Raw genomic sequence first — 27,815 nt, forward strand, 5'->3', positions numbered from 1 at the left:
AGATGGACTTTCTAAGAAGAGCTGCTTTGCACACTTTATTGAGCTGTCTGGGGCCCGCCCTCTCTATTTCCTAATGATCATGGTATATGGCCTTCTCAAGAGCAGGATCAAGTATGCGGGGGATGATGAAGGTCCGAAGGAGGTCAAAAAAAGATGGATGAAGTCTAGATTAACTACAATGGCATGTCGATTTGTTTTGGATTTAAAGAGTTTGCCATTGTGACGGGCTTGAGATGCGATTGTCTAGAAGAACCTCCCACAATAAAACACCCCACAAAGGGTCCAACAAACGCAAGGTAAAAAAAAGATGGGTTGTTGGGCATTATTGGACCTAGCTACAAAGTGGAGGATTTGATGGCGGATCTCAAGAATAAAGACATACCAAAGCACTACAGGGAGAAATTGTGCTTAGTTTGGTTTGTCCATTCCGGTTTATTGGCAAGAGATGTCAAGAAAGTCATAAAACATGATTTGTTGGTGTTTGCTAATGATTTTGGAAAATTCAATGATTATACCTGGGGATACGACGCTACTACTTGACTGTCAAATATTTACTAAAAGAGCTAAAGCCAAAGACAACCACATTATATGGCTTTCCTTAGGCTTTCATGGTAAAATTGATCACTATTTTTACTCATTCATTAATTTATTTTGAATATACTTTTGACTTTTTTTTTGCTTGCTTCCTGTTTACAATTTTTAGGCTCTTGCATGTGAAGCCATTCCTCCCCTTCGAAAGCATTTCAAGGATTACCCGAATAAGGTTTCTCATCCAAGTATCCTTAGGTAGTTGGCTGCAGTAGAGAGCAGCAAAAAAATATTAACGAGGCTGATCTCTTTAACCCTCCGGATGATGAGTTCATCTTCTTTCAACTAAAATAATTTGCCTTAAAGAAATATATTGAAACAGATGCTCCATCTGTTGCGACAGATGGGTCATCTGTTACAACAGATTACCCGTCAACTGTAAATGGTGCAATAGATGGGTAATTTGTTGCGACAGATGATCCATATTTCACAATAGATTAATCATATGTTGCTCTAGTCTCTGAATCCTACTCAACAGATTACCCATCTACTGTAAATTATGCAATAAATGGGTAATCTGATGTAATATATTATCAATCTGTTTTAATATACAGATCAGATGTTGTGGTAGCTAGATCGTCTATTGCATAAGTTGGCTGTGTTAACCAAACCTGAGCCCCATGTAACTCAACTGACTACAAATTATTATTATTATATGATTTAAATTCCCCCTGTCTTTTTTTATAGGTTGTGCATCCTTGGATCGTGCCTACCATTGATGAGTTGGAGATCACTTTTTTTCTTACTTTAGATCTTTTTGATACCAAAGAAAACCCAACGGTGGATTTAATAAAGAAGGAATTGGATGGAGCAATATCCATAAGAAGAGCAGTTAGGTAAGGTCAGCCTAATGTTGAAGCTCTTCACGACCAACCTCAAACTGCAACAGATCCAGGGGCTTCTTCTGGAGGTGTTGCTGGTGGAGTTGTTTGTGATGGTGGCAGCCATCCTGCTGCTGCTTCTGCTGCCAGTCGTGATTATGATCGTGTTGGTGCTCAGCAAAAAATAAATATGTTTAAAAATACCCCTTGCACAGGTCGTCTTTCTCACCCCTACACCGGTCCCTCCCACCCTTACAGTGGTCCTTCTCACCCCTCCTTGCCCTCATATTCTCATTTCAAATGCAAAATGTACAAGGATAGAGAGGATAAACTCCTTAAAATTCTAGAGGCTATTGCTAAATTTGCCGAAGAGTTGAAATCCAAGAGGGGTTTCATACCATCCAACGAGGTGAGGGAGCCATGTGCTCCTACAGTAGAGGTTAGCAGGAAGAAAAGAAAAATTAGATAAATTCTCTCCGTTCTGAAATCAGCAAAAATTGCAACTCCCCCGCACCAATAGTTGTTGAAGTTCAGGGGCCGCTGAAGAAGGTGGACATATTTGCGGCGCTTGGCAAGGGGAAGAAGAAGGAACTGGAAGAATTCATCAAGATGAAGGTTAAAAAAGAATACGCCATGCATTCATTTGCCGCCAAAGACTTCTCGAATATGAAAAATTTGTGTGTGTGGTATGAGGACAAGGTAAGTTTACTTTTGCTAACCTACCCTTCCAATCTACTCGATGAAGAAGAATTTATGCAGCAGATGTGTAATCTGTTGCAAAAACTTGGTATTCTGTTGCAACATGATACACATCTGTTGCATAAGTTGCGTTGGCTGGATAATCTGTGAACTGATTCAGAGAACCCTCTGCATCAGATTCTTTCGACTATATTTTATTCCTTACAATTACTAACCTATTAAAAAATTATCTTCTTATACCACAGTATGTTGATGAAATTCTCTGCCTCATGAGGGACAGGCAATTAGCGTACCCGGATGCTTATGATGCTGCCGATAGGATAATAGACCTCAACTTCTACAATAATTTCAAGGATAGGTATGCTAAACTCTGTAAGATAGCTCATTCCGGTGGCCTGGAATTTGATCAATTAGTTTTAACGTTCCAATAGGATAAAGAAGCGATTAAATATATTAGAGGAAAGAGGCCATATCCATACGGTAAGAGCTGGACCAAGGCAAAGAGAATCCTTGCAGTCATGAACATGGATATCATATATTTTCTCACTATTGAGATACTACTATACGAGGGAAAGATTAAGGTTTATGACTGCAACTTACCTGTCTTCAGTGATAAGATGTTTTTAACCCATATGAAGCCACTCTTGAAGTTGTTGCCCAAGTTGTTGACGCAGAGTAAACTGATGGATCATTTGTCGGTTAAAGTCTTGGTGAAGGAATCATGGGATTTTGAAGGTCTAAATAAGAAAATCCAACTCCCAATAAATACAACCGGTGCAGTGTACGAGCTGTACTTGCTTGCATACATCGAGTGTTTGCTGATCGGCACACAAATGACCAGTGTGTGTGATACCATTATGGAAAAGATGCAATGAGTCTGGGCATATGGGGTACTAACTAAATGGTTGGAGCCCGTGTATAAAAAAAACATGTACAAAGATAGATACGAGCACGGTAACAAATTTTTAATTCAAGCCAATTCACTTTACATGTAGTGGCAATAATTTTTATGTCTGGCCAAGTTGAATTTTTATAATGCAATAGATTTTATATCTATCGTAATAGATATAGTACCGGTTGTGACAGATTGAATATCTGTTGGAATAGGTTGGTCATCTATTGCGTTATACAGATCTTCCCAGTCTGTCTGTCGCAACAGATATACGATCTATTGCAACATATAACTTATTTGTTGCAACTGATCGGTAATTTATTGGAGCAAATAAAAAAAGTAGAAAGACCTGTTATATAATTTCCAGCAGATGACCTATGTGTTACATCTCATATTACAATATATGTCTAAATCTGTCTAATAAGATATGTCATCTGTTGCAGCAGATGTATTATCTGTTGCGATATTTGAATCTAGTACTCCATTTCAATTAACATGTTCAAAACTAAGGATTAATTATATTCATATACAGAATAAAATAAATTGAAGCCTTCAAAAATTACATGAAATAACTCAACAAATAAATAAAATGTTAAAAAATTATTATGGGTATAAACGATCTACTCTACAAATAAATCAACAATTTAAACCAAGGAGGGTAGGTTATTACATTGATGGACTCAAGCTATAAATATCTAATCAATATGGACAAGTTGTTCTTCATCCGATGCTACGGAATTTGGCTTTGGTCATCCTGGATTTTTAACGTCAGTTGTGTATGTCTTCTGAGCTTTTGCGTCTCCGTATTTCCATAAAAAAGCATCAAATAATCCAGCATCAAGTCCATCATTTGGTACTTGTAATCCATCGCTTAAATACTCGATATAGGCGGCAAAAAAAGGACCGCAATCCCTGCATTATAAAAAAATAGATAATCCATATCTTGCAGTTCATGCAAGCATTGTGAAATAAAACTAAATCATGACACTTAATCTTACAGGCTACCAATGGTTTGTTGACCAATTCCGTCAATATATTGTACATCAAATGGATTAGCCATTTTATCCCGGTATGCTTCAATCTTCGACCAATCAGTACAAACCTTTAGGTCTAAAAAGCCACTTATATCAAGGTAAGTAGGCAATATTTTGGCCAACTTTTGTATCTCAGACGACGGCTCTGAATGTCTCCTTCGTGACATCGAGGCATAAACTTGGATGCGCCTCTCTTTTAGAACGATGAAACCCAACACCCTATGGAATTAATCATCACAATTTATTGGGATGTATACTTCGTCGACAATATGACATGGTAAGTCAGCCAAAATGCTAAAACCTTTGATGATGTTGATTAAGCATTCGTCATTTTGGGAAACTTCCAACTGCTGTTGACAAGACCTATCGTAGGCATTATTAATGTAAACTTTGTACAAATAATTGCCTGTTATGTATCAGTATTGTTCTTGTGTTTGCAACTTGGCCTTCTTTCGAAGGTAGTAAAAAATGACATCGATGTGCTGCACATATTATCAAACATTTCAAATTATGTGATAAAAAAATCAATACGCAGATGCAATTAAATAAAATATTAATTAATAGTAATATGTATGACATTTAAACCTCATCATTCCAGCAAGTTTGGGGTTGTGACATCAAATAGAACCAATTTTTTATTTCGGGATGTGCAACAATAAAGTTGAACATATCAAAACTAAGACTCAATTTGTTCACTTTGTAGTGCTCGTCATTTTGTTTTCTACATGATGATTTATATGTGTTAATGTCAGGTTCTTACAAAAAGAATTGTATAAATCAATATCCATAAATTGATTTATGTACCTGCCGACATGATGCTTTAACAGCCTATCGGCAATCCATTCTGAATAGTTGTTGATCAACTGTGTTAGTTTTTTTTGGATCCTTATCTGAGATGTTGAACCCTTTAAATGGGTAATTCTTCCATTCTCCCAAACTGACAGGCTCCACTTTTATTTCATCTTTGGAAGCAGTTGATGGATTATCAACTGTGATATTATGCTCTTCAGCAGTAGCTGTGACATCCACCTAGAAAACTAGAATTGTCAATGCTAAGTAGAGATATACAACAGATTTTTCATCTGTTGCAACAGATAAGTCTTATGTTGCATCAGATAGATTATCTGTTGGGATAAATTTGAACAGGTAAATCAGAGCAGTATGATAATTTCGAACAGATGACCCATCTGTTGCAACATAAGACTCATCTGTTGAAATAGATAACGAATTTGATGCAACAGGTTAGACAACACTTGCAACAGATGTATATATTTATTTGATAATTTTTAGCAGATGTATCATCTGTTAAAGCAGATATGTATCTGTTTATTTTTTGGAACAGATGATGTACATTCACCTTCTTCAGCTCATGTTGCTCTTCTGTGGCCCTTGCACACTGAACATTAGTACAAGACAAAGATAGAGGCATTGAAATCTTAATTTTTTTTTATGATTGATGATGCCTTGAAAGTGTCTTTCCTTCTCTTCGTAGCTGCCTTGATCTCTAGTGGAGTGTCTGGATATGAAATCTTCTTTGATGGAATGACACCCCTCTTAGATGTCATTTCCTATAAAGAAGCAGTTAGTACATTAATAGCATTAATCACTCCATCATGTTTCGCCTTGCAGTCTTGACATTTTCATGAAGAACATTCGCTAGATGCGGCAAAATCTGGAGAAAAATCTGTACAACCATTATGATCATAATCATAATGGCTTGTTGTTTCAAAAACTGTAAGAGGAGTATCATTAGCCCAAACCTCCAAAATTATTTTTCTTGTGATGGTTGTTGTTCCAAACAATTTAATTTTTATTTCATCAATGACCTTAGGGTCCGATAAAGTTTGCACAGACCGTAAAGTAAGAAAAAATGGCATCTTCAACTCTCAGTTGGTTGAAACAAGCCACAGATGGACAATCTAAAATAAATCGGTACATATATTAAGAATGATGATGAAATCATTTAATTATTAATTAAAACAAAAAGTTAATTAGAATTGGACTTACTGCTTCCTTGGGGGGATTGAAAAGAACAAGATATTTTGCATTTTTATCGGTTTTGGCCGACAACCATCTCAAAATTCTTGGACAGAAAACTTCTTCCTAGTAGTTCACTTGTTGTCTCAAATAAGGAATGGCTTCAAATTCCCAAGCCTATAACATAACATCAATAAATTAAAAGCATTATTGAATAAAAATATGATGAATCATATCATGATAAAAGAAATATTTAACATGAAGGCCCATGAAAAGCCATATAAGTTGACTGTTTTTGGCGTTAACAGAGTCAACAAATATTTGAAAGTCATTTTGAAGCTTTCATAATCCCAAGGATAGCTGTTAAATGCCTCAAGATCCTCAGAGAGATTTATTAAGCTGAGGCTTATGTTGTTGTTAATGTCTCTCGCCCAAAAAACATTATGTACAAACCAAACCAAGCACAATGATTGTTTGTGCTTCTTTGAACGTCCTTTACCTTTCAACGCTTCTATCAGATTTTTATTTTTGAAACTTGGACCAACAATGGACACCAGGTCATCACGATCACTCGACTTGCCTTTTCCTTTGTTAGGTGTACGGGGTGCTTTTTTGAGACAGAGTAGGTATAACTTGAGACGGAGAAGGGAGATAATATTTTAGTTCAGTAACTATGGAAAACTCCTTCCAACAAAAACAAACAGGCATGCCACAGTAATTTATCCACACCTCATCCATCTTATCTTTGTTTTCATACATAAACCTGCGCTTGAGAAGATCATATACTATTTTCATCTGGAAACGAGAATTGTTATCCTCCGGTAAATCAAAATATTGCCCAAAGCAGCTTTCCCTAATATAAAAATCTAATTTTTCTTCTTGAAGTATTTTTTTTAAAGGCGTCGAAAGATTTTTCCATGACTGACTTAACCACGAGATCACTCGTTAAATCTGTGGCACCATCGCACTGCATTCTCACAGGATAACGATCAATGCTAAAGGTTTGGACCAACTCTTTGGCGGAAGGGCTATTAGTATTTGGATCATCTCTTTTGAAAGATTCCTCCTCCCCTGTTCATTATCTTCTGCTCCTGATTGAGATAACGCTTGTAAAGCAAGCTCATAGAGTGGTAGATGTAGCTGAGCTGCTGCATTTATTCTTTTTCTTGGACTTCATTTGATTTCTTTTCTTTTGGGAGCCATGTTATCTTAAATTAACAGAAATATAACATAGATTATAATTGATTAATGTATAATGGTAATATAACAGTTCTAACAGACAACTAATCTATTGCGCCAGGTATGTTATCTATTACAACATATAACCGACCTGTTGCAATGGATGAGTAATTCGTGGAAATCATAAAAATAGCACTAATCTGTTGCACCTAGTATTTTATCTGATACAACATATAACTGACCTGTTGCAACAGATAAGTAATCCGTTAGAAACCATAAAAATAGATCACTAATCCGTTGCACCAGGTATTTTATCTGTTGCAACATATAAGACCTCTTCAACGGATAAGTAAATCATTGGAAAGAATAAAAATGAATAACTAATCTGTTGCACCAGGTATGTTATCTGTTGCAACATATAACCGACCTATTGCAATAGATGAGTAAATATTGAAAATAATAAAACAGTCCTAATCTGTTGCAAAATAAAGAGTAAACCATTGGAAAGAATAAAAACAGATCACTAATCAGTTATCTGTTGGATCAATATTGTTTAGATTTCTTCCAAACAGAAGAGTCTTCTGTCGCAACAGATGAATAATTTGTTAGATTATTCACCAGTTGCATCAAATTTTCATCTGCTACATCAGATTTTCATATGTTGCATCAAATTTTCATTTGTTACATCATATGTTTCATCTGTTACATTAGATGTTTCATCTTTTACAATACCATTTTTACCAAGACAAACAACAAATCAACCCAGCAACACCAACACATCGCGTACACACACTAAGAACATCAATTGTGACCAAAAATTACCAACAAATTCGAATCAATAGTACGATAACAAGAACAAGAAATGCCAGAAATTAGGGTTTTATTCAGTCCACATTTCAATACTAGAAGAGTAGTTGGCTCAAGTTCCTTTGTTTCTTCATAATTTTTTACCTGTAAAAAGGGAAATGGGACGATGAAGAACTCAAAGTTATTGTCACCAGAGAAGTCTTCACGTTGATTAACGGTTGAAAGTAAAAAAGGAACTCGCCCAACTATTTGTCGCCAAAGGTTGAAGGGAGAAATTTTACAGAACTGTTGGTTGGGAGAGAGTTGAGAGAAGCTGGAGAGAGAGTGGTTGATTTGGATTGAAGAGGGGTGTGGGTTGGGTTGATTTGTGTTTTTGAAAAGATTAGAAAGTTTTAAAAATATTAATCAAGTCCACAATTAACTTAATCAAGTTTTCTAATGATGTTTGACCCTATCTGTTGGTCAATGTCACCAATCCTTCATTCAAGACTTAAAAGACACATTTTCTTCAATTTTCTCAAGTTTCTTCCATCTTAATTACATAAAATTTATATTATGTACAATATAATTTGGAATTTATTCATGAATCCATAAACTTATGTAGGAATTTTTACTGGCATCATTTAAATTATGTGTTTTTTAAGCAAAAATAATACATCTCCTATAGTTTAGTATAAATATCAGTTTAAATTTTTTTTTTGCATAATACATCACCTTAAGCTATTGAATAATTATCGTGCGTAATAAATAGAATTACAACATCGTATTACCAACAACAAAAAACTTTGTTATTAAATTAACAGTAAAGCATTATGAATAGTGAATTAATATTTCTGTAAACTGCTGAAAAAATAAATTGAAAGTGTCATCTAAGATCTGAATATGTTAAATAAATCTCAAAAAGATTTTATATTTTTGTTCTAATTTAAGTAATGGACGATGGAAGATTTATTTAATGAAAAAATTATTTAAAGATATCAAATTTAAACTAAAATATATAGTTATCATTTCAAATAGTAAGATTTAATTATTTTTCATAAGAGTGTAGATAGGACAGAACTCAAAGGTAATTAACTCCTTAAACAATTTTTTCTGGGTGCAAAAAAATTAAAATCTTATTAATCACCAACTAAACAAATTACAAAACTCATAGGCGTATTACTAATACCTCTGTCTAATTAGGAGGGACTAATCAGAGTATTTCACCTATCTACCTCTATTCACTATTATCTTTGCAGTACAGCTTCACTATCCGTTCCTATTTATCCTATACCTATGTACTATTTTATGCCCATATACTCTTTATTTACATTCCTCTTTAATCTGACTGTATATCATAGATGATCACTAGAATTTGTGATTCCACACTACCTTGTTCGTAGCACTAAAGATAGCCTCTACCAAAGCAGCCAAAACAATAAGTGCAAAGCTTCAACAGAGCCTAGCATGTACCAAAGCAGCCAAAACAATAAGTGCAAAGTTTCAACAGAGCCTTTATTTCATTTTTCTAAACACTTCTCGTATGTCAAGATGAGATATCTCTATCCATGTATACCTAGTCACTGCAGTAACTCATTTAAGCATATTTGTGATGAATGACATTCAAAGAAGGGATGTTTGAGGACTTATTCAGCATCCCCACATACTATGTGATGTTACATTTTAATATTACATTCAACATTGGCCGCCTTTTTCATTCAATAATGGCTGCAATTTCAGCCTCTAAAACCACCCATATTTATTCAAATTTGGCAGCAATAGGCTGCCTATTCTTATTTAAACTTGGCAGTAGTCGGCTGCCTTACTCTTCAACCTTGGTAGCTGTAATTTTTCAAAATTGGCAGTTGCATTTGATGTCACCAATGACATCAATGTAGGCTATTTTATGGCCTATAAATAGAATAGCTTTCAGCTCATTTTTCAGAGGACAAGAAAACAAAAACACACAAGTGTAGAGTTCACAAAAATCTATCAAACAAGAGAGTTTATTAGTTAAAGGGAGGTGTCATTATTGTGGAGCTTTGAACTCAATTCGTGTCTAGAGTATTGAGTTATATTGTATAGGCTGTTGTATCTTGGAGGGGACAAGTCAAGGAGTATTACTACTGGACCAGAGAAATAATTACCGCAGTGGGCTTGAATCTCCATAAAGAGAGCGAGATATCTGCGCCTCAACCATATAAGAAGAAATATATTTTTCTTTATTCATTTTGTAATTTTCAGTTGTAACAATTATAATATTATTGCAATTTTATTGTAATTATCACCAACAATTTTAAGGAGATTCACATGGCAACAACTGAAAATTCTGCGGAAGTCAAGTTGGGAGATCTAAACAGGTCATTCCGGTTCAACGGTACCCACTTTAAAAGGTAGAAGGGTAAAGTTATTTTTTACATAAGTATTCTCCATATCTCTTATGTGTTAATGGAGAATAACCCTAACAGAGTAGATGACTCCTCCATGAGTGATGAGGAATACATTTCTCATTAAGAGAAAGTAGAAAAATACAATAATGACTCCGATAAGTGTCGTTACTTTTTACTTAATTGTCCATCTGATAATTTTTATGATTATTATGATAGAACTTACTCTAGTACAAAAAAAAATTGAAAAGCCTTGCAGAGTAAGTATGATACTGAGGCAGCGGGAGCGAAAAAATATGGGGCTAGCAGATTTTTTTGTTTCGAAATGGTGGACAATAAATCAGTAGCAGACCAAGCTCGGGATTTTATAATGATTGTTGGCGATCTCTAGTCTGAGGAAATTAAAATTAGAGATAACCTTATTGTTTGTGGCATATTGATAAACTTCCACCTTCGTGGAAAGAATTTTAAAAAACTATGCGCCACAAGCAAAAGGAAACATCTCTTGAGACTTTGATAATGAGAATCCGCATGGAAGAAGAAGCAAGGGGCCAAGATGCACTTATGCAAACAGAAGAGAACAACATTACACTGAAGGTAAATTTAACTTCAAGTAATGCTACCCATGAACCTAACAAAAATACTATTTTGAAGCCTAAGAAGAAAAAATTCAAGAAAAATAATGGTAGACATCCCAATAATAATAATGGTAGAAATAACCAAGTAAAAAATCAACATGTACAAAAAAAAGACCGTGCTTTGTCTGTGGCAAAAATGGGCATATTTCTTGATTTATATCGAAAATGTGGGCCTACACCTCAGTCAAATGTTACCAAAGAACCTTTTGTGGCAGTGATAACAAACATAAATATGGTGATGAATGTTGATGGATGGTGGGCTGACTCTGGTGCAAACCGTCATGTTTGTTATGACAAAGACTGGTTTAAAAATTATACAAAATTTGAGGAGCCTAAAACCATCATGCTTGGAGATTCACACACAAGTCATGCACTTGGAATGAAGGATGTCGAGTTGAGATTTACTTCTGGAAGGGTGTTAATCTTAAAAAATGTACTTTATACTCCTTCCATGAGAAAAAACTCAATGCCTAGTTTTTTTCTAAATAAGGCAGGCTTCAAATAGATTATTGAATCTGACCAGTATGTAATTGTGAAAAATAATGTTTTTGTGTGAAAAGGGTATGCATGTGATGGTATGTTCAAATTGAGTGTTGAAATGAATAAAACATCTACTTCTATTTTATGCTTTCTTCTACTAATTTTTGGCATGTTCGTTTGTGTCATATAAATGATCGTTATGTAGAAATCATGAGTAGTTTAGGATTAATTCCAATGATCAAAAAGAATTTTGAAAAATGTGAAGCTTGTAGTAAAGCTAAAATCTCAAAAAGGCCTCACTTCCATGTTGAAAGAAAAACTAATTTATTAGAATGAGTTCATAGTGATATTTGTGAACTTGGTGAAATTTTAACTCGTGGAGGAAATAGATGTTTTATCACTTTCATTGATGATTTTTCTAAGTTTACATATGTTTACTTAATGAAAAATAAAAGTGATGTTTTTGAGAATTTTAAAAATTTCCTCTATGAAGTTGAAAATCAGTTTAATAGAAAATTAAAAAGAATAAGAAGCGATAGAGGCCGTGAATAAGAGTCACTTGAATTCAATTCTTTTGTAAGATCATTGGGTATAATTCATGAAACTTCTCCTCCTTATTCTCCTGCATCTAATGGTGTATCGGAAAGAAAGAATAGAACTTTGGTTGAGTTAACTAATGTCATGTTAATTGAGTCTTGTGCACCTTTAAGTTTTTGAGGTGAAGCTCTTTTGACTATTTGTTATGTGTTGAATCGTGTGCCTCATAAAAAGATGAAATTAACGTCTTTTCAATTATGAAAAGTTCATAAGCCAAATTTGGGATATCTAAGAGTTTGGGGTTGCTTAGCCTATGTAAGGTTAATGGATCCTAAAATCTCTAAGTTGGGTGAAAAAGTTACTACTTGTGCTTTTCTTGGTTATGCTTTAAATAGTAGAGCCTATAGATTTTTCAATCTTGAAGATAGCGTGATAATAGAATCAGGTGATGCTATTTTTCATGGAGATAAATTTTCTATTGATTCTAAAAACAATGGGGTCCATGGGACTAAAGAAAATATTTTGTCACTACCTAGTTCTTCTACTTCTACTTTAAATAATAATGAAAATGATGATTTTGAGTTATGAAGAAGTAAACGAGCTAGAGTAGAAAAAGATTTTGATCCTGATTATTACATTTTTAACGTTGGAGATGACCCACTAACTTTAAAAGAAGCTGTCTTCACATGATGCTATTTTCTGGAAAGAGGTTGTAAATGATGAAATGGAATCGCTAATTTCCAACCAAACTTGGAAGCTAGTTGATTTACCACCGGGTTGTAAAATAATTAGATGTAATAAAAAATTAAAACCGGATGGATCTGTTGATAAATATAAAGCTAGGCTAGTTGCTAAAGGTTTTAAACAACTAGAAGGCCTAGAATTTTTTGATACATTTTCACCGGTAACGAGAATTAGACTTTTAATTGCTATTGCGACAATTTTTGATTTACAAATTCATCAAATGGATGTAAAAACTTCTTTTTTAAATGGAGACCTAAATGAAGAGATTTACATGGAACAACCCGAAGGTTTTGTTGAGGCTGTCCAAGAAAGCAAAGTATGTATACTTAACAAATCCCTATATGACTTGAAACAGGCATCAAAGCAATGGCATAAAAAGTTTGATTCCTGCGTGATTGAAAATGAGTTTAAAACAAATGATAAGTACATATATCATAAGTCTTGGAATAATTCGCATGTTATTATTCGCCTATATATTGATGATTTATTGATCTTTGGCTCTAACATGAATATTATTGATGAAACTAAAAATATTCTTAGAAGCCACTTTGAAATAAAAGATCTTGGTGAGGCAAATTTTATTCTAGGAATAAAAATTACAAGAACATGTGATGGAATTTTCCTTGACCAGTCACAGTATGTTGAGAAAATATTGAAAAAATATAATTTCCTTTATTGCAAGCATTTGATTCTAGTGTTCACCTGTTTCCTGTTAAGAGTGAAACGGAAGTAATAAATCAAAAGGAATATGCTAGCATAATTGGAAGTTTGAGATATGTGACTGATTGCACTAGGCCTGATATTGCATATACAATAGGAGTACTTAGCAAGTTTACTAGCAAGCCAGGTAATGAACATTGGTAGGCTATAAACAGAGTAATGCGATATTTAATTGGAACGAAAAATTTTGGTTTGTTCTATACAAAATATCCTGTTGTACTTGAAGGCTTCTGTGATGCAGATTGGAATACTTTATCAGGTGATTCCTTATCCATTACTGGTTATGTTCTTACTTTGGGTGATTGTGCTATTTCTTGGAAGTCTAAAAAGCAAACAATTATTACTAACTCTACCATAGAGGCTGAACTAATTGCTTTAGCTTCAGCTAGTGAGGAAGCGAATTGGTTGAGAGATTTGTTATTTTAAATACCTTATTTTGAAAAATTAATTTCTCCTATATTAATTCATTGTGATAGCACCGCTGCAATGGTAGAGTTCAAAACCGTTATTACAATGATAAATCCAAACTTATACGTAGAAAGCACAGTAATATGAGATCATATTTGACAAATGGTACCATTAATATTGATTATGTCAAATCTTGTGATAATCTTGTAGATCCGTTGACCAAGGCCTTGGCAAGAGAAAAGGTGTAGAGCACATCGAGGGGGATGGGATTGAAGCCTATTAAATCTTAAGTCATATGTAAGGAAATCCAACCTGGAGACTAGAGATCCTATAACCAGGTTCAATGGGAAAAACGAATTACCTGATGACTTGTTGTGAAAAATGCACTATTTATTTATCCCTCCCTATGATCTAAATGCATTTGCCTGTAATGATTGTGAGGTTGAGTTTATTAAACTCTTAATGAATATCTGTATCTTGTATGAGTGGGGTACTAAATTACAGGAGCACTCTTAATGGATTTCACCTATGTGAGTGTGGAGGTAGGCCACTTCCTATGAGAATTAGGCTCATTCTCAAAAGACACTCGTTAAAACTAGGATAGCACAAGGCCGTAATGTGCTGGCTAAAAAGCTCATGTCAACACCTTGACTATTATGTGTAAACAGTAACTTTTTATTTTTCTTGAGCAGTCATAGTTCAAGTCTGAGACCACTATAACTCTGGACTAGAAATTACTGTTTTAGTAAGTGGAAGTTCAATGCAGAGCACACCTTCATTATGCATGGTAGTCTTCCGTCAACTAGTAGACTCTCTGAATAATATTAAAATGAGTGGGGGATTGATGTTACATTTTAATATTACATTCAACATTGGCCGCCTTTTTCATTTAACAATGGCTGCAATTTTAGCCTCCAAAACCACCCATATTCATTCAAATTTGCCAGCAATAGGCTGCCTATTCTTATTTAAACTTGGCAGCAGTTGACTGCCTCACTCTTTAACCTTGGTGGCTGTAATTTTTCAAAATTGGCAGCTGCATTTGATGTCACCAATGACATCAATGTAGGCTGTTTTATGGCCTATAAATAGAAAAACTTTCAGCTCATTTTTCAAAGGACAAAAACACAAAAACACACAAGTGTAGAGTTCACAAAAATCTATTAAACAAGAGAGTTTATTAGTTGTAGGGAGGTGTCATTATTGTGGAGCTTTGAACTCAATTCGTGTCCAGCGTATTGAGTTATATTGTGTAGGCTGTTGTATCCTAAAAGGGACAAGTCAAGGAGTATTACTGCTGGAGCGGAGAAACAATTACTGCAGTGAGCTTGAATCTCCTTAAAGAGAGCGAGATATACGCGCCTCAACCATATAAGAAGAAATATATTTTTCTTTATTCATTTTGTAATTTTTAGTTGTAACAATTACCATATTATTACAATTTTATTGTAATTATCACCAACACTATGCATATCACATCCTATCTATAGCCCATTTTCTGCATTGTTTTCAGTGTGAGCAGCCAGTTATGAGCACTAATCTTGCAAATAAAGCTATGCTTGGTCACATTTAGGCCGTTATCTCATCAAAATGGTCATGAAATTGTAATAAAATTTTCATATCACTTACCAAAAATGTGTAGGAGGTTAGTCCAATAATATAAATAACTGAAAAAAATTCTTTATTTTTGTAATAAATTTAACTACTTAAGCTAAATGATAAATTAAAATAAAGTTTACACACAAAATAACATGCGAGAGCAATGATAATTTAACTTCCGCAGTTCTAATACAGTAACTTTGATGATAATTTAACTTTCGCAGTTATGGTACAATAACTTTGTGTCGTACATGCTCTTCTAAGTGTGCTCTTAATGTGCTCCTAAGTTCAAAGATTCAATTGAACCTTATCCTCTGAAAAATTAATATACCTTAGCTGCTAGATTTTTATATTAACAGTAGTGTTCTAACCAACATGTGAATACCTTGACTAATTACATGGGGTATAAATAGATCTGTTGAATCAGAATAAAAGGTTAAATGAAACTTCAACTAATCTTTTTATCTAATTTAAGTGATAAATTTTGAAATAACTATATAAGTTTAAAATATTGAATAACACATTTACATAGATATGTGATAGTTATATTTTTATCTTTATCTTCTAATTAATTATTGCTTAGATTTAAAAGTAAAGCAAACTATTTGACGGTTTCTTTTTGTTCTATATAGTAATGGCCAGCATACCTTTCATATATGAATGTTCAAGAAATATGCTAAGCTAATTAATTACCTATACATCAAATCATCAATGCATGAGAATGGCAAAGTAACGGGAGATATATTATCTTATTAACATAATGATGAGCACTATTTAAGGAGAAAGATCCCTTCATTTCACTTCGCATTATCACTAGGGCTGTTCATGGGTCAGTTATTGACCAAAATCATAACCAAACCAACTTAGTCGATTTTTAAATTTCTAAAATCAAACCAAACCAAACAAAAAAATAATCGACGGTTTGGTTCTTGTCGGTTTAGTTCGGTTTGGTTCGGTTTTTTAGGCTTATAACTTTACCTAGTGATAAAAGTTAAAAATTAAAAAAAAAAAAAATCCAATCTACACATATGAGATATTAACCGAGTGTTGTATCTCAACCTTGAAACTAAGTTGTCAACTGAGTGCTATACTTTAGCAAAGTTATGAATAACCTCATATGAACGGTTCTAAAAAAATATTTTAAAACTACATTTAACAGAATGATATTATAAACCCCCAAAAGGTGAACACATAAACTTTTTGCTTAACAAGGTTAAAAAAAAAAAGTTAAATTAATGATTATCTATAGTCAAATGAATCTCAACTATAAATTTCAATATACAACAAGATATTATTTTAATAATTAGTATCATTTGTCATTCAAAGTGCGAAATTCACTTAGAATCTCATAAGGTACTATCAACTAGATAAAAAAAATGACTTAATGTGTTACGATTAAAGTTAAATCATGATTAAAATATAAAATGTAACAAATATTTATATTGTATGTATGAATAATACATAAATAATTATATATATATATATATATATGTATATATCAGTTTGGTTTGGTAATTTTATCGGTTATTTTAGAGTAAAACCAAACCAAACCAAATCTAACTAAATATTGATTTTTTTAATCGGTTTGGTTTGGATCGCAGTTCGATTTGATTAAAAATCAAACCATGAACACCCCTAATTATCACATACATCCTCTTCTTGCTATAGTAATTTAAGTCCTCACAGATTTTTTTATTTTTACTCCTTATAAGTAATAGCATAAGTAGCTAAAATAATGAGAATAGAGATCTAAAGGAAGAAGAAAAGTCACACTGAATTAAAATAGGATAAAGTCACCTTTTAATATTCATTCGAGAAGAGGGATCAAGTTCTTTAACAACCACCACAGAGTATGTTCTATGACAGAACTTGAATCCAAACTCTTGTGCACCTTCAGAAAGGACACTTCCTCAGTTAACTGATCTGCCCTCATATTAGATTGAACAATATACAACATAACGACAATAATGAATATCTTTTTATTTGTGAAGTTCATTCCAATTTAAAAGTTAACCAAATTATCAAATGTTAAATCTTCATCAGTATAACGCATTACTGTTCAACTATATTTTGGCCAGGATTGACACTTTATGGTTCCGTAGTTATCTATAATTTAAGAAATGTGACTCTCCTTAATACTATTCTTGAAAATTTGCCACCTATCTCTATTGTAGTTAAATGTCATATAAGCCATGATCAGAAGAATATTCATGAATTCTTGTTTATGTATAGCTTACCTGTTTGCTATAATGAAACATGAATTAAGTGATGATAACATTCTAAAACCCAACAAATGTTGAATACTTAAATCTATAGGCGAATGAAAATAAAACTAATTTAGGTGCTACATGCACTCTACTGCGTATAAGTTCTCTGACAGGCCCTTAACTCATACACTTTTGTAATTCTGCTACAATCAATTTGTATTATGGATATTCTTGAAAATGTTCTCTTAGTTTTGTCCATTATAATAACTTCTAGCATACAAAAGTAATAGACCTCAGGTATGAGATGTTTATATTAATATGGGTAACAGAAATTGTGAAAAATACCCGAAAAAATATTACGATAATTTAATATTTGTGAGGCTTTCTTACCCAGCCACCGAGATTATTCAACAGATCAACCAAATAGAAGATGAATCATGAAACTCAATGAAACATATCTATAATAATTCTCCATTACCCAGACTTGATCAAAATGTTAGGCAATATTAAAGATTAATCACAGCTTACATATTTTAAATAATTTTTGTACCTTTCATGATTATCATAATCACCTCATTTAATGAAAAATTATTGCATTAAGCATATAAAAATTTTAGATTAGTTACAACACTGAAACAAAGATCGATGTACTCTAGCATCAAGAGAAAACTTTGAAGAAAGAACAGTAGAAAGGTAAGCATATTCTCAAAATAAAAAGGAGATGAAGAAAAAGAAGATACTTGTAAACACACATGGGTCGGCTTCATCTCCTTTTGCCTTACCTTATTAAGAGTGATAGGCATATGAGATCCGAAAATATTGATCTTAACACTTTTAAGTCCAAATTGAAAGGCATCGTTGGTCACTCCTTAGATTTCATAAGGTATTGTTTGTGAAATTTCTATATTCATATTTTTTTTTGTTTAAGCTTCTTCTCGCTCAGTAAGAGTAATTGATGAAATAAAAATTTACCAAATTATGAAAACTCAGTCAATTACAACAAAAAAAGATGAAGTAGAAAAGTTGTAACCACCTTTAAAATTTTAGGTATTAAATTAAAATTTTAAATCTCTATCACTTAGAATATATTGAAAACTGTAGATTGCTCGGTGATGTCTAAATAGCAACGTTTTGACTTGCAACAATGTGAAATTGGTAATAGTCAACGAAGTTTCATCCATATGCTAATTTTCTTAACTATATGTAGAACACAAAATATCAAAGAGTAAATCAGAAAATATCGTTGGAAAACCCTCAAATATATAATAATGTTTGGAAAAGAATCAAATTTTGTGGAGCAGAATTACCAAATCGGTATGCAATTAAAACTACACAAACCAAACAAAACAAATAAAATTGATCTAAATTCTTATCTTGTGATCCATAAGTTTGTTATAATTGATTAAATTTGAAACTTACTTTGAACAACAAAGAGCAACTCAAGAAATGCACAAATTCACTATCATGTTAATATTCTCACACAACATATCTATTTCTTGCACACCAAACTGATTAGAGAAATACAGCCATTTTTGTATACACAAACGGATAGAATGTGATGTAATGTTTCAGGAGGATTACTTATCTGCTTACAACCTTCCTTCCTTCATCATATACCAATCTACAATATTGATTTGGATATACTAATAGACAATTTAATTTTTTTTTTTTGAAACCAAAGATAACTATATGTGAAAAAGGGACAACAAAAAACCCGTTATATATTTGACAAAATTAATATCTTGTGTACAATCACAAAATCACAAACCATATCGTCTTCTTATGCAATTTGCCGACAACATATCGTTGGTTTTTTTATGTGTCATTATTTGTCCAAATCTTCTTCCTTTGATGAAATTAGATGGGTTTTAAATTTCTATCAAGAAGAGAGAAGAAACTGATCTATATAGAAGTTACCATGTAAAAAAGTATCAATTTCAAACTTAAAAATCACCGTAGAATTTGAATTTATTAAAAAAGAAAAATTAAAATGGTAAATAATAACTAATAAATAATCTAACTATTTCTTGTCCTATACCACATGGCCGTTTTTTTTTTAATTCAAAAAGAATTTGAAACTCCAACTTTTTAGGTGTGATTTTTTTTTTTAAAAAAATGAATTGAAAAAAGAAGAGTAAATTAACTGCTGTAACTTTCTAACTTTTATATATATATATATATATATATCAATTAAAAAGTAGTAACTAATTCCTATCTTACTAACTAACTTAATTCTATTTAATTAACTAACTTATTAAAAGCTACACATGTCATTTTTATATGTTGTCACTTGGCTTAATGAGGAGGCTACATCTTCTCTTTTTAATAATATATAGATATAAATATAGATATAGATTTGATCAATTTGTTGAAATTAACTTGACCACAATTACAATGTAATTGACCAATTGATATTTAATTTAGTTAGAATTTAAATAAATCTAATCTAAGTTTTACTCCAATTCGGGCCATTTTATTAAAATCCTAATGCTATATCCCATCCAGCAGCCTAACAACAACCACTAACCCATTTCTTCCTTTATTTCAACAATGCTCACCGCCCCAATAAGCCCAATATATCCCCTGACCCGGTCCGCATTTATATTACCCTTTTTCTCTTCCAAACAGACAGCCATCCATAACAACTAATCTCAAAATAGCGTACATTACGCATCACGACAACAACTTCAACGCTGTAATAGGAAAAACAACGGCAAAACCCATTTCTAACAGCAACAAAATCATCGACAATAGCCCAAACAACAACTTTCAGTAGCAGTTTCAACCGAACCCTAGCCGCCCCTCAAAGTTTACCGTATTACCCCCCGCGGCAGTACAGCCATTTATGGCTCAAAAGCAGATGCTTTCGGCCTATTCAGTCTATGATTCACTAATTTGAGAAAAATTTGATTCGTTTCTTTGACCAACAAAGCCAAAAGACTCTTTTCTCCATCTCTCTGTTGATTCTTGAGTACAAAGGCTTGTCTCACTATGAATGTCAAAAATTTTAGAAACAGATTTGAAATTTTCAATTTGAAGTCCACTCTTTCAAAGCCCTAACTTCCCCTATAAATAGATAGCAAGGGTCAAGGGTGAAGGAGGAGAATTTTGGGGAAAAATTGGGGGTTCTGAAGGCTCTTGCTTTTAACCTCACGTAACTAAAATTCTCGACGAACACACTCCGAAAACCGAATTTCGGCGAAACTGTTGAACTCCAGTAAGTCTAATGGGCATTCCGGTGGTAAAAGTCCGTTTGTCTAAGGCTCGTTGTCCTAGTTGCTGCCCGAAAACAGGTGAAGGCCTCACCTTTTGCATCCTTTATTTGTGTTTATTTGTTATAACAAAATTTGAATACCTCTATCGTGAAGCTTATTGATTCATTGATGTTGGAAGTTATTTGGTTGTCTAGTTGATTTGGTGTGGCGTCGTTGTTGAAAATTCGAAATCCGACTCCACGAACGTCGATTGTATTTTCTTGTGGCGTTTAGTTAGGGAATCTTTAAATATTTTGTTCTGCCTCCGGTATGAGTTGGATACATAAGGGATCTCATTATTTCTTACTGCTCTTTCTGTGATAGAAACCAATGCCTATAAAAATCTATGATTTTGATTTGTTGAATATACAGTACATGGATGGTTTTGTTGAATTTGTGCCTAAGAGCCTCGACCGTTTTCCTCTTGGCCTCCCGAAACATGTAGTTGGGTGATTTTTAACCGTTATTGTTTGATCTAGTGTTTGAATTATTGTTGTAACTTTACACGTGTAAGAGTTTAGTATTATGGTGAGTTTAGCGTTATGGTTAAAATAGTAGTTTGAATGGTTTATGTTGTGATTTGAATAAGCGTTGAATGGGAGTTAAAGATCAAGTTAGTTTTATTTTTGGGTTGCAAGTCATCGTTTGCCTAAGGAAAAGTAATTTTTTTTAGTATGCTTTTATAGTTTAGGTAAATAATCCATTACCCATATTTGAAGAACAAAGCTTTTGTTAAGGATTTGCTCTTTCTTTTAACTACTGCACGTCCTTTTTCCTCCTCTTCTTTTCTTGTGGCCTTTAATAGTGAAACCAAGATCAAGTTTAGTCTTGGTTAAGGATCAATATGGCAGCCTCTGCAGGTCATAAATGCTATGCATGATTTGACTACGGAACTGTGATTTTCCTTGGTGTTACTGCCATTTTGAGTTCCTTCTTTTGTGCGGTGGATCATGGACTATTTAGAGTGACAAATTTCCAAACAAAGGAGTTGACAGTTTCCTATTTGCCTCTTGTTAGGTGTTTTTTTCTCTTTCCAAAGACCTTTTTTCCTCTTTATATGTTTTTGTCTTTAAAACTAAAAAATGAGTTCGATTATCCATGAGTTATAACAAGCCCATTGCTTGGTGTTAAAGGTCCGTACAGTGTTACAATATAAGGTCAACATACTCAGGTCGTATGCAATACTCAACTTGGCTCTGCTTGAATGCTCTAAGTTGCTCAAATAACGCATAAACTTGGTTGCTCTCGTAGTTGCTTTGTATTCACATTTTTTTTAAAAGGATCCATCATTAAAACATGCTACAATTTCATTCAAATTTGTAGTGGTTCTTTTTAGTGTCTTGCTTTATTTGATGTGTTCTTCTCATTATCTAAATACTAATCTTTCACCTTTATTTGCGCATGTGACACCCCGATGAGTCCAAACGGACTTCCTTCTTGCATATCCATCGAGTCAACTTCATACCAAAGTGTCAAAAAGGGACTAACATGAAGACACAGTGCTGGTATACAGTGATATACGTGTTATGGAGGTCGGTATATGGGTGATACACGTTAAAAATGAGAAAAGGGAGTTGATGATGCAGATGGAGGATTAATGTCGTGTATATATGACCGAATACGGTCATATATACACTGGATATACACAAAAACGCAGGGAAAGGCTGTGATATATAACTGATATATATGCACAGAAAAAATGAACCTAAAAGTCCATAAAATGGGAGGCCCAAAGGCTGGAAGCTCACTTATGGGCCAATGAAAGGGGCCCAACTCTAACTTTTAATCTCTTTTTTACTTGTAATTTACAATTTTTGCTTGTCTATTTGTATTAGTATTATTTTTACTTATTTAACCTAGTGACTTCCACGTTGTTGCCGTTTCATTTATCACGAATCTCTCATTTATTATATAATTTTTTTCACGTATTTCATAACAAGAGAAAAACAGAGAGTACTTTAGTCCGAAAAATGACATTTGTTTTGTTCGTATGATTAATGGTTCATTTGGATTAAAGAATATTTTTTTCTTCAAACTCAAGACATTAATTTTTTATTTTTGTAAATTCTAACTTTCCGTAATTGGTAAAATGTTCCTAAAACATACTTTCTTAAGGTTTTTTTAGGTGTTATTTATAACAAAATGATCACTTTTATGACAATAATAATAATAATAATAATAATAATAATAATAATAATAATAATAATAATTTTTCATAAAACCAACCCATTTCTCCTTTAAATTCAAAAGCGTGATCCGGTTTAGATAGGTTTCTGTTTTTTTAACTCAAGTAGATATTTCTCAACTTTCATAATTAAGTAAGTGTTTCTCAAATAAAAAATTTGTAATCTTTTTTAAAAAGAAAAAATTAATCATCATTTCGTCATTTTTAATATTGTTTTAGGTAGAGTACATTGTAACTTTTTCCCTAATTCAAGTAGATTATTTCTCGTTTGAATAAGTAATAATGTCATTCTTTTAGATGAGCAGATAAATAATTTCAATATTTAAAAGCAATCATTTTTTGAAAAGTTAGCCACCTTTTGTAAGTTAGTCAAAAGATTTTTTGGTGAACCATTTTAAACAGACGCTCCTAAGTGCCTTAAAAACCTTCTTAGGACGTTAATTGAACCCTTAGTCAGCTTCTCTTATTTCAGCGGTTTATTTCTGTTTTTGAATCTTTGAAATATTTTTTTAAAGTTTTCTTGATATTTTTTATAAAAATAAAAAAAAGTCAAAATTATTTCAATTTTTTCTTGAATTTTTGAAATAGTTTGAAAAAGTTAAAACCATTTTCTTTCAAATAAAATTCGAAAAGGGATAAAACACAAATATATAACTATTTTTAGGACATCAAACACATATACAAACATTGAAATTAGAAACCTATTTGTTATAGTCGTTCCCCACATTTCTTCCGCATCTTTCTATTTGTAGGGTTCAATCTTCAAACGGTATTGAAAATAACAATCTATTTGTGTTTTGATATATATACATTGGCCAGATCTAGCCCTTTCCACATCATTCAAGGCTAGAGCTTGAAACTCGCCATTAATGATGAATCTTACAGTAAGCAAAGGAAAATGAGTCAACTTTAGTGGTGGTTGTAGGGTAATGTTCATTAGCTGTTGCATAAAATGAAGGGGAATGTGAAAAGGGTGTCCAGGTTTAGCTCTTTCTATCATCATCCATTGATAGAGCTCAAAACTCGCCATTAATGGCAAAACTTCAAGTAATGGAATGAAAACCAAAATTGAAAAACTATAGAAATTGAAAACCAAAAGTTTGGAAAAGAAAATGGGAATGAAAAGAGGAAAAGTTGTTGGGTTCAATTGGTGTGAATGGAAAATGGAGCGACACAACTCTTCGAGGAAAAGATACACTGTTTCGAAAAAGGGTTGACTGTTCGGTCGGATGTGACTGTTCAGAAAAGACATTATTTCAGAATGGACAGACATGACTGTTCCGAAAAGATACACCCTTCCATGAACCATTGTTTCCTTTTCGAAAAAATATTTGATGACTGTAAATACCTGAACTTTTTTCCTCAGGTAGTATGAATTTCTTCATAAGAAAAATATTCTCTTATTTTTAAAAACATTGTATGATCAACTCCTGTTGAGTGAGTTCAAAGAAAACCAGAAAGTTTGAGGTACCGCTATATTTTGGTTATCAAGCCATTTTATCCTTGGAGAAAAATTCTACAACCTCGGGTATTTGAGGGGAATTATTTCCTTAACGACACTCCATGAATTCGGAGAACTTGGCTTATTCTATTTCATCTTTTTTCTTAAAAAAAATAACACACTTCTTTGATAGGTCAATTTTGATTTTGTGTTAAAGGTGTTGGAAAACTTCATAAGCGTTTTGAAAAGTCTTGAACTTGTGTTGAAGTTTAGTGAACTAACATACAGATTTTGTGTATCCGAAACAACAATGTTAAGGAAATAAATTCGTAATCTGTATTGTTTGATTTCTGGAGAATAAAGCTTTAATATTTCTACTCTGTTTGAACTTAACAAGTGATTTGAAGAAATAAAATCTTCATCACAAGTTAAAAGTCATTTGGTTAGCGATTGAAAGTCAGAAAAATTTCATCGTTAAACTAGAAATAAGGAGTGTTTAAAGTTGTTACAACTTTAAAAGTAGTATTTTGATATACTAAAGTTGAGTGTATTTTTGTGACAGGAAAATGACTACTGACAGTCATGTGAATGATGCTGGGATGAGTATGGCAGCAACTAATGTTGCCACAACGAGTCGTACGAGTGCTCTGCAGATAATGACGCCAACGGAAAAACCCAAAAAATTTACGAGTGTTGATTTTAAAAGGTGGCAACAGAAGATGTTCTTCTACCTTACAACCTTATATCTTCAAAGATTTACATCTGAGGAAGCTCCAGAGTTACTCTAGGAAACTTCGGATCAGGAGCGGTTTGTCGTTATGGAGGCGTGAAAACATTCTGATTTTCTATGCAGGAATTACATTCTAAGTGGCCTCCAAGATGACCTATACAACGTGTATAGTGGAATGAAGATGTCAAAAGAGTTGTGGGGTGTGCTAGAAAGAAAATACAAGATTGAGGATGCTGGAACCAAGAAGTTCTTTGTTGCAAGATTCCTAGATTATAAAATGATTGACAGCAAGTCAGTTGTATCTCAAGTACAGAAACTGCAAGTTATCATCCACGATCGCCTTACGGAAGGTATGAATTTGGTAAATACCTTAGTTGAATATGTTAAAAATGTTCTTAATGTTCACATAAAATTTATCGTAGGTTTGGTTGTGAATGACGCGTTTCAAGTCACGGCAATAATAGAAAAGTTGTCACCTATGTGGAAGGACTTCAAGAACTACTTGAAACATAAACTAAAGGAGATGAAAGTCGAGGATCTCATAGTGATACTGCGCATTGAAGAAGACAACAAAGCCATGGAAAGAAGGTCAAAAGTAAACTATATAATGAATGGAGCAAATATTATAGAACACGACCACAACAACTCGAAAAAATGAAAGAAAATTGGACAATAAAGCAATCAACCTAAGATGAAATTCAAGGAAAAATGCTTCAGTTGCGGCAAGATTAGCCACAAGTTAACCTATTTTCGTGCCCCAAAGAAAGGCAAAAAGAAAGACCAAGCAAATATGGCTGAATCCAAGAAAGAAATGAATGATCTGTGTGCTATGCTGTTTGAATACAATTTGGTGGAAAATCTTCGAGAATGGTGGATGGATTTTGATGCCACCCGCCATGTTTATGCATAAAAAGAGTTGTTTGCTATATTTATTCCGGCTGAAGGTGAAGAGAAGATCTACATGGAAAACTTATCAACTATAAAAGTTGAAGGAATAGGAAAGGTCTGCCTGAAAATGACATCAGGTACAGTGTGACTTTAAATAATGTCCTGTATGTACCGGAGTTACGGAAGAACTTGATTTTTATATCATTCTTGATAAAAATGAATTCGAATGTGCATTTGTTTTTGAAAAAATTGTACTTAGTAAAGGAGAAGTGTAAGTAGGAAAAGGCTGCCTCACTGAGGGCCTATTCAAAATTAATGTAATGAATATTAAAATCAATAAAAGTTCAGTTTCTTCATACTTGATTGAGTCTAATGATTTGTGGCATAAACGATTAGGACATGTCAATTACAAAATATTGCGAAAACTGATTAACTTAAAAGTTTTGTCAAACTTTGAATGCAATAAATCAAAATGTCAAACGTGTGTGTAATCAAAGTATGCTAAGCATCCATATAAGTCCATTGAAAGAAATTTCAATCCCTTATACTTAATCCACACTGACATTTGTGATATGAAGTCAACACCATCTCGTGGTGAGAAAAAATATTTTATAATTTTTATTGATGATTGTACTAGATACTGTTATTTATACTTGCTAAATAGTAAGGATGAAGCAATAGATGCATTTACGCAATATAAAACAAAAGTTGAAAATTAGTTAGAGAAAAAGATCAAAATGATAAGAAGTGATAGGAGTGGAGAATATGAATCTCCCTTTGTGGAAATATGTGTAGAGAATAAAATTGGCCATCAAACTATGACCCCGTATTTATCTAAATCTAATGGAATTGCGAAAAGCAAAAACCAAACCTTAAAGAAAATGATGCATGTCTTACTTATAAGTTCAGGTTTACCGCAAAACTTATAGGGGGAAGCTATCTTTATAGCTAACTGAATACTCAATAGAGTTTCCCATAGTAAGACACAATTAATTACATATGAAAAATGGAAAGAAAAAAAACCTAAATTGAAATATTTTAAAGTGTGGGGGTGTCTGACGAAAGTCAAGTTTCTATACCTAAAAGAGTGAAAATAAGACCTAAGACAGTGGACTGCGTGTTCATAGGATATGCTAAGAGTAGTAGAGTATGTCGATTTTGTAGTTCATAAATCTGAATATTCGAATATCACTGAAAATACGGTAATTGAATCAGATAATATTGAATTCTTTGAACACATTTATCCGTATAAAACTAGACATGAACAGTTTAGTGAAGGGTCTAAACGACCTCGAGATGAACCAAGTGAGGATGTACATAATGATGAGAATCTAAGACGTAGTACACGTCAAAGAACGTCAACTTCATTTGGATCAAATTTTGTAATATTTCTCTTAGAAAATGAGCCTCAAACATTTAAAGAAACGATGTCGTCTATAAACTCATCCTTTTGGAAAAAGGCAGTCAATAGTGAGATTGATTTAATTTTAAGCAATCATACATGGAAGTTGGTTGATTTTCCTCTAGAAAATAAACCTTAGGTTCTAAATGAATCTTCAAAAGAAAAATAAAATCGGATGGTACTATTGATAAATACAAGGCAAAACTTGTAGTAAAAGGC

The sequence above is a fragment of the Capsicum annuum genome, chromosome 10, assembly GCF_002878395.1.
Source record: "Capsicum annuum cultivar UCD-10X-F1 chromosome 10, UCD10Xv1.1, whole genome shotgun sequence".
Classification (NCBI taxonomy): Eukaryota; Viridiplantae; Streptophyta; class Magnoliopsida; order Solanales; family Solanaceae; genus Capsicum; species Capsicum annuum.